The sequence below is a fragment of the Carica papaya genome, chromosome 7, assembly GCF_054855325.1.
Source record: "Carica papaya isolate Zhongbai chromosome 7, ASM5485532v1, whole genome shotgun sequence".
In the NCBI taxonomy this organism is placed as follows: domain Eukaryota; kingdom Viridiplantae; phylum Streptophyta; class Magnoliopsida; order Brassicales; family Caricaceae; genus Carica; species Carica papaya.
In genome coordinates, this window is record NC_142315.1 from 958,202 (window position 1) to 974,116 (window position 15,915).

Below are 15,915 nucleotides of genomic sequence, written 5' to 3' on the forward strand. Positions count from 1 at the left end.
CAAGAGATCATTGATCTAAACAAATAAGGATCTGTACTGTTTTTCCTTTTTACGATGAAAATTACATATGCAAGGTATTTCGACTTGAGAATCCTCTTAAATTTATTATATTGGTTAATATCAATCTCTTTATTCCTATGAATGATGAAGTATTTACATTTTAGTTTTTCGCAAATCTTGACAAAAGAACATCCATTCCCAACAGTAGTAGTTATTTAATGACTAATCAACTCCAAATCTTGTTAAATTTAAGTCGTATATCTTAAGCATTTCAAGTTCACATAGTGTAGCATCCAACAACTTGAGTACTTGCCTCAGGAACATGTTTAATACGTTGCTTGTAGCTGGTCGTAGCAAGTGCAAGATCCTACTAAACTGAGATTATAAAAAATGAAGTATTTCCAGATTATATTAATGGTGACATATTAGGATATGATATGTTCTTATAAATTTGGTCCTCCAAAAATTTAAGTTCCACCTATTGACTGTAGGCATACACCGCTTATTCAACTAGCCTTTTGAGTATTCTCAATAGAAAGAGGTTAATTACATTACTCGTAGCTGGTGCAGGTTCTGTACATTCATGTTTTTACTCTTATCGTGATTCTGTCTCCTTCGGCATCACCTAGTCATTTCTTGCAGTTTTTTGGCTTGCTACTTAGGAAGTAACGGATCCCTTCCTATGCTAGTGAGATCACTTCTAGTTCGTCCGTGTATATCTTGATAGAGTTGCTTAGATCGCACGATTGATATTCTTCATTGTTTTTTACCTGAGCGATTCTCCCCTCCACTCTTGAGCCTGGCGTTCACCTATGAGAGTTACGTGAATAAAGTTTTGTTTCACAATATTAATATATTTTTTAAAATTTTTATGTATTTTAATATTTAAGTGAGATTTATTAATTATTAATAATATAATTAATAATACCAAATTTTTTTAACAATACACACAAAACAAATAATTTGATTTAAATTTATAATTTTAAAAAATAATAGAATGATTAATTATCATACATAAATATTGATGATTTTATTTAAATAATTAAGTTTTTAAATAAAAAGAAGAAAAAATTATAAATTGAAGTGAGATACTATGAATTATGTTTATATTTCGAAGAAATAAAATATATTGTGCCTATTTTTTATTTAAAAATAAATCATATATTTAAATGTGTGCACCACGCTTGTCTTTTTTTTTTTTTTAATATAATGATTGATTATAAATTAAGAATCAAAATATCAAACTTAATATTTGAAATAAATAAACTTTTATTTCACTCATTTATTATTATATATGTTAATTTATTTTGGTATTTAATTTATTTATATTTATTATGAAAAAAATTTCAATAAATGTTATTTATCATACAATAGATATACTATTTTTTATTTTTTATTAATATTTTTTAATTAAAAATTAAAAATACAAACAAAAGGTAAAATATCCTAATTTTGCCTATAGTAATTTATTTTTTAATTAATTTTATTATTCTTTTTATTTTTATTGTATTATTATTGTTATCATTATTATTATTATTATTATTATTATTATTATTATTTGACTTTCATGTATTTCCAAAATTCACTACTTTAAATTCAGTTTTTATTTAATCTAATAAATTTCAAAAATTAAAGTGCAACCCTCTCAATAATTAAAATCCAGACATAACAAAAATTAATATCTCTGAAGCCCATTTTGCTTCCAAAATTAAGCCCAAATAAAAGTTGGGCCCATGCACTTATTCCTTCAACCAAAACGCCACCGTTTGAAGATTCAAAGGGGAGCAGGTTTAGAACACGTGAGGAAATTATAACCGTTTGAAGCTGCTTCAAAAACACGCGAAGAAATTAAAAGAGAGGAGAGGGGAGCGGGTTAGAACACGTGAGATAATTATAACCGTTAGAAGCGTTAAGAACACGCGAATAAATTGAAATGAGGGGAGAGGGGAGCGGGTTAGAACGCTGATGAAATTAAAAGAGGAGAGAGGGGAGCGGATGCAGAACGTCAGGGAGAGAGAGAGAGAGAGAGAGAGAGAGAGAGAGAGAGAGAGAGAGAGAGAGAGAGGGAGAGTTTGAGAGAGAAAAGAAATTCGTGAAGAGGGCTCGCGAAGACGATAACCTCTGGGCTGAGAGCAGGGTGAACGAGCGCTGCGGTAGCGAGCCGTAAGAAAGATGAGCAGAGCATTCCTTCCGCCGGCCTTTATAGGAGTAAGGGAGTGTAGTGAGATAGATAGACGTCCAATCAGCTAGTTGCTCGGCCTTAGTCTTGTGCGGATCTCATAATTCAATCAACCCCTTCGATCCAATCAATCGATCGATCAGGAGGCTAGATCCCATGGAGGCTTTTCTGTCTTAAATTGCCATCCTCTGTGAATCTCATCTGCTGGGTCTTTTCCTTCTTAAATTTGCAAATTGGTTCTTGTCATTTATTTCAGCATCTCGATCTAACGTTTGTTTCTTTCCATGCTCTGTTCAGATTGCTTGATGTCAAGCAAGGACAGAATAAAGAAGAGAAGACACGGACACTGATCTCCAGAAATTCATTAAGAGGTACCGCTAAACTGGAGAGAACATTTCCGCTGAGAAATTATAACCGTTTGAAGCGTCCAAAACTCGCGAAGAAATTAAAAGAGGGAGAGAGAGAGAGAGAGAGGGAGGGCTCGCGAAGACGATAACCTCTGGGCTGAGAGCAGGGTGAACGAGCGCTGCGGTAGCCGTAAGAAAGATGAGCAGAGCATTCCTTCGGTCGGCCTTTTATAGGAGTAAGGGAGTGTAGTGAGATAGATAGACGTCCAATCAGCTAGTTGCTCGGCCTTAGTCTTGTGCGGATCTCATAACTCAATCAACCCCTTCGATCCAATCAATCGATCGATCAAGAGGCTAGATCCCATGGAGGCTTTTCTGTCTTAAATTGCCATCCTCTGTGAATCTCATCTGCTGGGTCTTTTCCTTCTTAAATTTGCAAATTGGTTCTTGTCATTTATTTCATTATATCGATCTAACGTTTGTTTCTTTCCGTGCTCTGTTCAGATTGCTTGATGTCAAACAAGGACAGAATAAAGAAGGGAAGACAGTACTCTATATGGTATTTGAGTACATGGACACTGATCTCCAGAAATTCATTAAGAGGTACTGCTGAACTGGAGAGAACATTCCAGTATCCTCTTTCTTACGGTATCTGCGCTGATTTGCTTTTTTCAGAAGTTCTCGGTTTCTTTGATTTTGCGAAACTTCTAAATTGTACATGGCTCGAATTTGATTGCCTAAATAATTAGATGATCCAAAATTGCAGAGGCGGTAGAAGTAAAGGATTCCTGTGTAGTTGACTGGTATGTTTTGTTAATATATTCAAAAAAGAATAAATTTGGAAATGTTGCTTAGTTGCAACTTTTAATCTTGTAATTCTTGATACGTTTGTTGCTGGAAGTTTGTTCTATTTAAAAGTGTGTCGTCTAATCCTTGATTAGTAGCTTACGGATGGAGCTTGTATATGGTTTCTCGGCTAGTTGGGTGGTGATCTTCTATAGCTTCCCGATCCCATAAAATTTTCTCTTCCCCAGTTTCGTTCCTTGGAATTATTGTACTAAATTTTGTGATATGATTAGGTTAGATAGACCTCGATACATATATTGGGGGGTTTAAGCAATTTGTCTTGCATGTTTCTTACGCTTGTTGGTGCTCTTTGCTTCCTGCATTTACTGCAAGGAATTCAATGGAACAAAAATAATATACATTCTTTTGGAACAAAAGTAGTATATGCTCGAAAGCAACTGGTTATATCAATTTGTCTTGCATGTTTCTTACGCTTGTTGGTGCTCTTTGCTTCCTGCATTTACTGCAAGGAATTCAATGGAACAAAAATAATATACATTCTTTTGGAACAAAAGTAGTATATGCTCGAAAGCAACTGGTTATATCATGTCCAGAAGTGTGGTCCAAATTTTGTTCAACCTAACACGTCAATGATGTCTTACCGTAAAAGGTCTGAAAATGATTCCACACTGATGGATCATCATTGCTTCGGTCCAAGATGCATGAATACATATCAAGCCGGTAGAATGCTTGTGGGTGCAACAATGTAATAGTCAGCTGATGTTCACATCATGGAAAACTTATAGGCTTTGTTGGATTTGATAATTCTGGATTTAACATGCCTTCTTTTGCTTGATTAAACACTTAATTTTTGTACCATTTATCTATATTCATTCTGTGCATTTTTTTGTGACTCATGTTGCTGCCAGATCATCGTGGGAGAAAATTGGAGAAAACTGAAGCTTCCATTAAAATGTGGGAGTTGAAATAAAAAGGAACACTTTCTACAAACTATTTGACGTCATACTGTGAGTTTGTGCAACAATGTAATAGTCAGCTGATGTTCACATCATGGAAAACTTATAGGCTTTGTTGGATTTCATAATTCTGGATTTAACATGCCTTCTTTTGCTTGATTAAACACTTAATTTTTGTACCATTTATCTATATTCATTCTGTGCATTTTTTTGTGACTCATGTTGCTGCCAGATCATCGTGGGAGAAAATTGGAGAAAACTGAAGCTTCCATTAAAATGTGGGAGTTGAAATAAAAAGGAACACTTTCTACAAACTATTTGACGTCATACTGTGAGTTTGTGTTCTTCGGAAATCCTTAACTTCTTGGTTGTCTCTTTTTATTTTAAATACGTAGGTTAGATTTGGATACTATTCGATTAGCTTGTCTCTTATGCATGTTGGTGTTCTTTGCTTCTTGAGTTTACTCGAGAGAATAAAATTAGGTATCTGGAAAAAAGAATGAAGCCTGTGAAATGATTGTGTAAGTGGGTGTGCATTTACTTACTTATGCATAGAAGAATACATTCCAGAATTGCTTTAAGCTAACACGTTAATGATGTATTGTAAGATTTCCTTTGTTTAATATATATTATGGTATGGCAATCCAGTGGGTACCTGTGGGTGCAAGGATGAAACACTCAGCTGATCATTTCTTGATACATGGAGTGATACAGATTCCTATGTTTTGGTCATGCCTTTCCTTTTCTTGAATGGACGCTGCTAGTTTTTCCTATTATCATTTAACCTTTGATTTTCTTTACATTTTTTCTGGGACTCATGCTGCAGCAAGATAATAACAAATGCCTAAATTACAACAGACTGAAATTTTCATTTAAATATGCTGGACTTAAATAAGAAGAAAAGCATTCCAAATTCTACTCAATCTCTTGGGAGTTTGTTATCAATGGTTCAAGTTAATACTCTTGATTTCTTTTTGATCATAAATTTAAATTGTTTTGTTTATCAAAATGAGATACTTGCAAGGCAATTCATTCTGGAAAGTAAAAGAGAAAGAAAGACTTTGAAAGGTTCATTGAACTTCTGGAGAGGCAAAAGTCGAAATAAGAATAAACTCTTTTTACGTTTGATTCTCTCTCCTTGCTTGAATCGACCTGGGTATAATAAGAATAAACTCTTGCAATTTTTTTGTCACTCTGCTGCAGGGAGATCAAATAGGCATAAATGGTGCTTATGTTGGAGCGGGTGGAACCTATTGATGTACAGGAGTTGAAATTAGAAGGAAAGCATTTTAAGTTTTAGTGAATTGCTCATATTGGGTCCTTCTTTTTGCCCTATATGCTTCCTTTTTGAAATTTTCATTTCTTTTAGGTTTAAAATTTACATCGTCATATTAACTCAAGATGTATTCTTTGTTGACTAATTAGGTGGTGCCAAATGATCGAGGGCGGTGCATACATACATACGTATATTCGTAATTACACACACATGGATACATACATAATACATAAAGAGAGCACTTGGGCATTGATTTCAAGAAATTGATTAAGAACTATCGCTAAAACAGTCAAGGCATGAACAATTTCTGATGTTACGTTTATGTTTTCATAACTTTCAAAATTTAAAATTGATACCAAGAGTTTTAACGAATATGTTCCAGAGGTGTTGCTCTTTAAATGAAGAGGTGTTGCTTTTGCCATACGCATAAATCAGACACAGAACTTGTTTTCTATCTTGCACTTTTTCTTCGTCGCAGGGACCTTAAGCTTTACTTCTTTATGGATCGACAGACAATATCGGTTATGATAGTAGATCTGAGGTTAGCTCGGGTATTTGCTCTTTAAATGAAGAAATACACTCTTGAGGTAAAGTTTATTTTTTTGTTAACTGTCTTACTGTATGCAAAATATAACATTTTCAAATGTTGGTCAACTCGGGGTATTTTTATAGATTTTTGCTTTATGGTACAAGACACCCGAAATCCTTTTAGGTGTTATCTGTTAGTTCAATTGTAGTATATATGTGATTTGTTAGTTGTATATTTGGTGCACATCATTCCTTAGTTTATTTTTTAACCCTTTTGCATTTGTATGTTTGATTAATTGTTCTTTCTAATTCTTAATTTTAGTAGCGTTTGTCACTAACCAAACACTTTTACTGGAGATTTTGAAATCCAACAACTCTTACATATTTGAAGGTAACACGGCTAGTTTGATAACGAAAAGAAAAGAAAGGCAATTCATTCTGGAAAGTAAAAGAGAAAGAAAGACTTTGAAAGGTTCATTGAACTTCTGGAGAGGCAAAAGTCGAAATAAGAATAAACTCTTTTTACGTTTGATTCTCTCTCCTTGCTTGAATCGACCTGGGTATAATAAGAATAAACTCTTGCAATTTTTTTGTCACTCTGCTGCAGGGAGATCAAATAGGCATAAATGGTGCTTATGTTGGAGCGGGTGGAACCTATTGATGTACAGGAGTTGAAATTAGAAGGAAAGCATTTTAAGTTTTAGTGAATTGCTCATATTGGGTCCTTCTTTTTGCCCTATATGCTTCCTTTTTGAAATTTTCATTTCTTTTAGGTTTAAAATTTACATCGTCATATTAACTCAAGATGTATTCTTTGTTGACTAATTAGGTGGTGCCAAATGATCGAGGGCGGTGCATACATACATACGTATATTCGTAATTACACACACATGGATACATACATAATACATAAAGAGAGCACTTGGGCATTGATTTCAAGAAATTGATTAAGAACTATCGCTAAAACAGTCAAGGCATGAACAATTTCTGATGTTACGTTTATGTTTTCATAACTTTCAAAATTTAAAATTGATACCAAGAGTTTTAACGAATATGTTCCAGAGGTGTTGCTCTTTAAATGAAGAGGTGTTGCTTTTGCCATACGCATAAATCAGACACAGAACTTGTTTTCTATCTTGCACTTTTTCTTCGTCGCAGGGACCTTAAGCTTTACTTCTTTATGGATCGACAGACAATATCGGTTATGATAGTAGATCTGAGGTTAGCTCGGGTATTTGCTCTTTAAATGAAGAAATACACTCTTGAGGTAAAGTTTATTTTTTTGTTAACTGTCTTACTGTATGCAAAATATAACATTTTCAAATGTTGGTCAACTCGGGGTATTTTTATAGATTTTTGCTTTATGGTACAAGACACCCGAAATCCTTTTAGGTGTTATCTGTTAGTTCAATTGTAGTATATATGTGATTTGTTAGTTGTATATTTGGTGCACATCATTCCTTAGTTTATTTTTTAACCCTTTTGCATTTGTATGTTTGATTAATTGTTCTTTCTAATTCTTAATTTTAGTAGCGTTTGTCACTAACCAAACACTTTTACTGGAGATTTTGAAATCCAACAACTCTTACATATTTGAAGGTAACACGGCTAGTTTGATAACGAAAAGAAAAGAAAGGCAATTCATTCTGGAAAGTAAAAGAGAAAGAAAGACTTTGAAAGGTTCATTGAACTTCTGGAGAGGCAAAAGTCGAAATAAGAATAAACTCTTTTTACGTTTGATTCTCTCTCCTTGCTTGAATCGACCTGGGTATAATAAGAATAAACTCTTGCAATTTTTTTGTCACTCTGCTGCAGGGAGATCAAATAGGCATAAATGGTGCTTATGTTGGAGCGGGTGGAACCTATTGATGTACAGGAGTTGAAATTAGAAGGAAAGCATTTTAAGTTTTAGTGAATTGCTCATATTGGGTCCTTCTTTTTGCCCTATATGCTTCCTTTTTGAAATTTTCATTTCTTTTAGGTTTAAAATTTACATCGTCATATTAACTCAAGATGTATTCTTTGTTGACTAATTAGGTGGTGCCAAATGATCGAGGGCGGTGCATACATACATACGTATATTCGTAATTACACACACATGGATACATACATAATACATAAAGAGAGCACTTGGGCATTGATTTCAAGAAATTGATTAAGAACTATCGCTAAAACAGTCAAGGCATGAACAATTTCTGATGTTACGTTTATGTTTTCATAACTTTCAAAATTTAAAATTGATACCAAGAGTTTTAACGAATATGTTCCAGAGGTGTTGCTCTTTAAATGAAGAGGTGTTGCTTTTGCCATACGCATAAATCAGACACAGAACTTGTTTTCTATCTTGCACTTTTTCTTCGTCGCAGGGACCTTAAGCTTTACTTCTTTATGGATCGACAGACAATATCGGTTATGATAGTAGATCTGAGGTTAGCTCGGGTATTTGCTCTTTAAATGAAGAAATACACTCTTGAGGTAAAGTTTATTTTTTTGTTAACTGTCTTACTGTATGCAAAATATAACATTTTCAAATGTTGGTCAACTCGGGGTATTTTTATAGATTTTTGCTTTATGGTACAAGACACCCGAAATCCTTTTAGGTGTTATCTGTTAGTTCAATTGTAGTATATATGTGATTTGTTAGTTGTATATTTGGTGCACATCATTCCTTAGTTTATTTTTTAACCCTTTTGCATTTGTATGTTTGATTAATTGTTCTTTCTAATTCTTAATTTTAGTAGCGTTTGTCACTAACCAAACACTTTTACTGGAGATTTTGAAATCCAACAACTCTTACATATTTGAAGGTAACACGGCTAGTTTGATAACGAAAAGAAAAGAAAGGCAATTCATTCTGGAAAGTAAAAGAGAAAGAAAGACTTTGAAAGGTTCATTGAACTTCTGGAGAGGCAAAAGTCGAAATAAGAATAAACTCTTTTTACGTTTGATTCTCTCTCCTTGCTTGAATCGACCTGGGTATAATAAGAATAAACTCTTGCAATTTTTTTGTCACTCTGCTGCAGGGAGATCAAATAGGCATAAATGGTGCTTATGTTGGAGCGGGTGGAACCTATTGATGTACAGGAGTTGAAATTAGAAGGAAAGCATTTTAAGTTTTAGTGAATTGCTCATATTGGGTCCTTCTTTTTGCCCTATATGCTTCCTTTTTGAAATTTTCATTTCTTTTAGGTTTAAAATTTACATCGTCATATTAACTCAAGATGTATTCTTTGTTGACTAATTAGGTGGTGCCAAATGATCGAGGGCGGTGCATACATACATACGTATATTCGTAATTACACACACATGGATACATACATAATACATAAAGAGAGCACTTGGGCATTGATTTCAAGAAATTGATTAAGAACTATCGCTAAAACAGTCAAGGCATGAACAATTTCTGATGTTACGTTTATGTTTTCATAACTTTCAAAATTTAAAATTGATACCAAGAGTTTTAACGAATATGTTCCAGAGGTGTTGCTCTTTAAATGAAGAGGTGTTGCTTTTGCCATACGCATAAATCAGACACAGAACTTGTTTTCTATCTTGCACTTTTTCTTCGTCGCAGGGACCTTAAGCTTTACTTCTTTATGGATCGACAGACAATATCGGTTATGATAGTAGATCTGAGGTTAGCTCGGGTATTTGCTCTTTAAATGAAGAAATACACTCTTGAGGTAAAGTTTATTTTTTTGTTAACTGTCTTACTGTATGCAAAATATAACATTTTCAAATGTTGGTCAACTCGGGGTATTTTTATAGATTTTTGCTTTATGGTACAAGACACCCGAAATCCTTTTAGGTGTTATCTGTTAGTTCAATTGTAGTATATATGTGATTTGTTAGTTGTATATTTGGTGCACATCATTCCTTAGTTTATTTTTTAACCCTTTTGCATTTGTATGTTTGATTAATTGTTCTTTCTAATTCTTAATTTTAGTAGCGTTTGTCACTAACCAAACACTTTTACTGGAGATTCAATCCAACAACTCTTACATATTTGAAGGTAACATGGCTAGTTTGATAACGAAAAGAAAAGAAAAGAAAGGAAAAGAAAAGGAAAGGAAAGGAAAGGAAAAGGAAGGAAAAGAAAAGTAACGAAAAGAGAAGAAAAGAAAGCAAGAGAATAGAAAGGAAGAGAAATGAAAGGAAAAGAAAGGAAAGAAAAAGAAAAGAAAGGAGAAGAAAAGAAAGGAAAGGAAAGGAAAAGGAAGGAAAAGAAAAGTAACGAAAAGAGAAGAAAAGAAAGGAAGAGAATAGAAAGGAAAGGAAAGGAAAGGAAAGGAAAGGAAAGGAAATGAAAGGAAAAGAAAAGGAAAGAAAAGAAAGGAAAGGAAGGAAGGAAAAGAAAAGAAAGCCAAAGAAAAGAAAGGAAGAGAACGGAAAGGAAAGGAAAGGAAAGGAAAAGGAAAGGAAAGGAAAGGAAAAGGAAGGAAAAGAAAAGTAACGAAAAGAGAAGAAAAGAAAACAAGAGAATAGAAAGGAAGAGAAATGAAAGGAAAGGAAAGGAAAGAAAAAGAAAAGAAAGGAGAAGAAAAGAAAGGAAAGGAAAGGAAAAGGAAGGAGAAGAAAAGTAATGAAAAGAGAAGAAAAGAAAGGAAGGGAAAGGAAAGTAAAGGAAAGGAAAAGAAAAGGAAAGAAAAGAAAAGAAAAGATTTTTCTAGTTCTCCCTATTGCCCTCTCTGTCTATCTAACTATTGCCCTCTCTCTCCCCCTCTCTCCCTCTCCCTCTTTCCCGCTCTCTCGCTCTCACACTCACTCTCTCTCGCTCTCACACTCACTCTCACTCCCTCTTTCTCCCTCTCTCTCTCTCTCTCTCTCTCTCTCTCTCTCTCTCTTCCTCTCCCTTTTTCTCTCTCTCCCTCTCTCCCTTTAACTCTCCCTCATATATACATACATATCTACATACATTCATCAGTGTATACATACATACATACATACACACATACATACATACATGCATACATACATATGCATACATACATATGCATACATACAGTCATACATTAGCATTATGCAAACATACATACATATGCATACATCAGTGTATACATACATACATACATACACACATACATACATACATGCATACATACATATGCATACATACATATGCATACATACAGTCATACATTAGCATTATGCAAACATACATACATATGCATACATACAGTCATACATTAGCATTATGCAAACATACATACATATATGCATACATTCATCAGTACATACATGCAAGCAAACATGCATACATACATACATTCATCGGTATCCCCATCTCTCTCTCTCACTCTCTTTCTCTCTCCCTCTTTATCCCCATCTCTCACCCTCTCTCTGCCTCTCTCACTCTTTATCTTCTCTGTTTCTTTCTCTCTATCTCTGTCTCTGTCTCTATCTTTGTCTCTGTCTCTCTTCCCTCCCTCTCTCCCACTCTCTCCCGCTTTCTCTCCCTCTCCATCTCTCTCATTCTCTCTTTTTCTAGTTCTCCCTATTGCCCTCTCTATCTATCTAACTATTGCCCTCTCTCTCCCTCGTTCTCTCTCTCTCTCTTTCTCCCTCTCTCCCTCTTTCTCTCTCTCTCTCTCTCTCTCTCTATCCCTCTGTCACCCTCTCTCCCTTGCTCTCTCTCCCACTCTCTCTTTCTTTCTTTCTCCCCTCCTTTTCGCTCCCTCTCCTCTCTCCCTCTCTCTTTCTTCTCCTTTCTTTCTCTCTCTCCCTTTCTATCTCTCCCCCTCTCTCCCTCTCCCTCTTTACCACTCTCTCGCTCTCTCACTCTCACTCTCTCTCACTCCCTCTTTCTCCCTATCTCTCTCTCTCCCCCTCTCTCTACTCCTCTCTCTCTCTCTCCCACTCCCTCTCTCCCACTCCCTCTCTTTAACTTTCCCTCATACATACATACATACAACGTACATACATACATATGCATTATGCATACATACGTGCATGGTACAGGGCTCTCGAAATCCTTTTAGGGGCTATCTGTTACTCAACTGTAGTAGATGTATGGTTTGTTAGTTGCATATTTGGTACACATCATTTTCTAGTTTATTTTTTAATCCTTTTGCACTTATATATTTGATTAATTATTCTTTTTAATTCTTAATTTTAGGAGAGGTTGTCACTAATTAAATACTTTTATCGAAGATTTTGAACTCCAACAACTCCTACATATTTTAAGATAACATGGTTAGTTTGATAATGAAAAGAAAAGAAAGGAGAAAAAAAGGAAGGAAAGGAAAGGAAAGAAAAGAAAAGTAACGAAAACCGAAGAAAAGAAAGCAAGAAAATAGAAAGGAAGAGAAAAGAAAGGAAAGAAAAGGAAAAGCAAAGGAAAGAAAAGAAAAGAAAAGAAAGGAAAAGAAAAGAAAGGAAAGGAAAAGAAAGGAAAAGAAAAGGAAGTCAAAGAAAAGAAAAGAAAAAAAAAGAACAGAAAAAAAAAGAAGAGAAAGAAAAAGATAAGAAAAATAAAGAAGAATGGAAACATACATAACATATATAACTTACATACGTATGCATATATATAGATATGCATACATATATATATATATACATACATATAGATACATACAAATAAATACATATATAGATAGATAGATATATAGATAGATAGATAGATAGATACATATGCATACATACATACATACATACATTCATCAGTACATAAATGCATGCATACATGCATACATGTATACATACATCTATTGAAACATACATACATATATAGATACATAGATACATATATTTACATACATACATATGCATTATGCATACATACATACATATGTACATACATACATACATATGCATTATGCATACATCATACATACATTTATCAGTACATACATGCATACATACATACATTGAAACATACATATATACGTTCAAGCATACACACATGCATTTAAATACATACATACATATGTGCACATTCTCTCTCTCACCCTCTTTCTCTCTCTCTCTCTCACTCTCATTCTCTCGCCCTCTCTGCCTCTCTCTCATTCTCTCCCTTTCTCTTCCCCTCTTTCTTCCCCTCTCTCCCTCCCCATCTCTCTCACCCTCTCTCTCTCTTGCCCTTTCCCTCTCTCTCCCTCTCTCATTCTCCTCTCTCTCCCTATCTCTTCCGCTCTCTCTCTCACAACCTTTCCCTCTCTTTCGGTCTTCCTCCCTCCCTCTCTCTCACTCTCCCTCCCTCTCTCCCTCTCTCTTCCTCTCCCTCCCTCTCTCTCTCTCTTTATCCCTTTCTCCTCTTCTCTCCCACTCTCTCTCTCTCTCTTTCTCCCCCTTCTTTTCGCTCCCTCCCTCTCTCTCTCTCTCTCTCTCTCTCTCCGTCTTTGTCTTCCCCTTTCTCTCTCTCCCTCTCCCTCTTTCTCTCTCTCCCTCTCCCTCTTTCCCACTCTCTCGCTCTCTCACTCTCACTCTCACTCTCACTCCCTCTTTCTCCCTCTCTCTCTCTCCCACTACTTCTCTCTCCTTAACTCTCCCTCATACATACATATGCATTATGCATGCATGCATACATACATACATACATGCATAAATTCATTGAAACGTACATACATATATTCATGCATACATACATATACATTAAATGCATACAAACATATTTATGTATACATACATGAATAGTACACACACATACATACATATTTATGCATACAGATATTCATACATATGCATATATATATACATACAAATGCATCCATACATATTTATGCATGCATGCATACATATGTACATTTATAAATATATACATATGCATACATACATACATATACCTAAAGAGAGCACTTGGACACTGATCTTAAGAAATTGATTAAGCGCTACCACTAAACTGGAGAGAACATTCCCGCTAAAATAGTCAAGGTATGGACAATTTCTTGTGTTATGTTTATACTTTTATAAATTTTAAAATTTTAAGTCGATACCAATAATTTTAATGAACATGTTGTAGAAGTTGATGTACCAACTTTGTAAATGTGTTGCTTTTGCCACGTGCATGCAGCGTTATACAGGTAATTTCTTCAATTTCCACTTAAATTAGATATAGAACTTGTTCTCTATCTTACACTCTTTCTTTGTCGCAGGGATCTTAAGGCTCACTTCCTTATGGATCGATGAACACTGTCGCTTATGGTCGTAGATGTAGAGTTTGCTCGGACATTTACTCTTTCAATGAAGAAATACATTCATGAGGTAAAATTTGTTTCTTTATTAATTGTTTTACTGTATGCAAAATATAGCATTTTTAAATGTTGGCCAATTTTGGGTGTTTTTATATTTTTATAGATTTTAACTCTATGGTACAGGGCTCCCGAAATCCTTTCGAAGGCTATCTGTTACTCAGCTGCAGTAGATGTGTGGTTTGTTAGTTGTATATTTGGTATACATCATTTTTAGTTTATTTTTTAAGCCTTTTACACTTGTATGTTTGATTAATTATTTTTTTTTTATTTTGAACTTTAGTAGAGTTTGTCATCAACCAAACACTTTTACCGAAGATTTTGAACTCCAACAGCTCTTACATATTTTAAGGTACATGACTATTTTGATGATGAAAAGAAAGGAAAGGAAAAGAAAAGAAATGAGAAGAAAAGGAAGGAAAGGAAAGGAAAGGAAAATGAAGGAAAAAAAGAGAATAAAAATGAAGAGAAAGGAAAGGAAAAGAAAGGAAATGAAAGGAAAAGAAAAGAAAGGAAAAGAAAAGAAAGGAAAAGAAAAGAAAGGAAAGGAAAGGAAGTAAAAGAAAAGAAAGCCAAAGAAAAGAAGAGAAAAAAAAGGAAGAGAAAGGAAAGGAAAGGAAAAAGAAAGAAAAGAATGGAAAGGAAAAGAAGAGATGAGAAAGAAAAAGATAAGAAAAGTAAAAAAGAATAGAAACATACATATACATATATACCTATATATGTATGCAAATTTTATATACATATGCATACATACATACATACATATTGACATATGCATACATACATACATACATACATCAATACATATGCATACATACATACAAATGCATATATACATGCATACATATGCATACATAGATACATAGATACATACATATATATGCATTATGCATACATACATACATACACACATCCATCAGTACATACATGCATGCATACACGTATACCTACACACATTGAAACGTACGTACATACATTTATGCATACACACATGCATTAAATGAATACATACATATGTACACACACTCTCTCTCTCATACTCTCTCTCACTCTCTTTCTCTTTCCCTCTCTATCCCCATCTCTCTGCCTCTCTCATTCACTCTCTCTCACTCTCTCTACCTCTCTCGTTTTCTCTCTCTCTCTCCCTCCCTCTCTCTCCCTCTGTCCCTCTCTCTCCCTCTCTCTCGCTCTCCATCTCTCTCACACTCTCTCTCTACCCCTCCTTCTTGCCCTTTCTCTCTCTTACTATCTCTTTCTCTCTCTCTCCCCCTCTCTCTCCCTCTCTCCCTCTCTCTCTCTTTCTCTCTTCCTCTCTCCCTCGCTCTCCCTCACTTTCCCTCGTTCTCCTCGCACTATCTCTCTCTCTTTTTCTCTCTCCACCTTCTTTTAGCTCCCTGTGTCTCCCTCTCTCTTTCTCTTCCCCTTTCTTTCTCTCTCCCCCTTTCTCTCCCCCCTCTCTCCCTCTCCCTCTTTCCCACTCTCTCGCTCTCTCACTCTCACTCTCACTCTCACTCCCTCTTTCTCTCTATCTCTCCTCTCCCTCTCTCTCCCCCTTCCCCTCCCTCTCTTGCTCTTCCACTTCGTCTCTCTCTTTAACTCTCCCTCATACGTCCATACATATATACATATGTATTAT

At 34.9% G+C, this 15,915-nt stretch overlaps 1 long non-coding RNA gene across 38 annotated transcripts; it reads left to right on the plus strand.

The window, feature by feature from the left end:
* The first annotated feature begins 1,940 nt into the window (after window positions 1-1,940).
* On the plus strand, window positions 1,941-14,611 carry LOC110812622 (uncharacterized). 38 transcript variants are annotated; one of them, XR_015813159.1, is made up of 10 exons: window positions 1,941-2,387; window positions 2,477-3,129; window positions 4,242-4,358; window positions 4,522-4,620; window positions 5,493-8,275; window positions 8,460-8,568; window positions 8,901-13,962; window positions 14,051-14,111; window positions 14,184-14,292; window positions 14,406-14,611. It is a non-coding gene; the product is annotated as an uncharacterized LOC110812622 (long non-coding RNA). The 38 variants fall into 38 exon arrangements; XR_015813162.1 differs by having other exon boundaries at window positions 9,117-13,962; XR_015813160.1 differs by having other exon boundaries at window positions 5,493-7,067; window positions 7,252-7,360; window positions 7,693-13,962.
* Window positions 14,612-15,915: the final 1,304 nt, after the last annotated feature.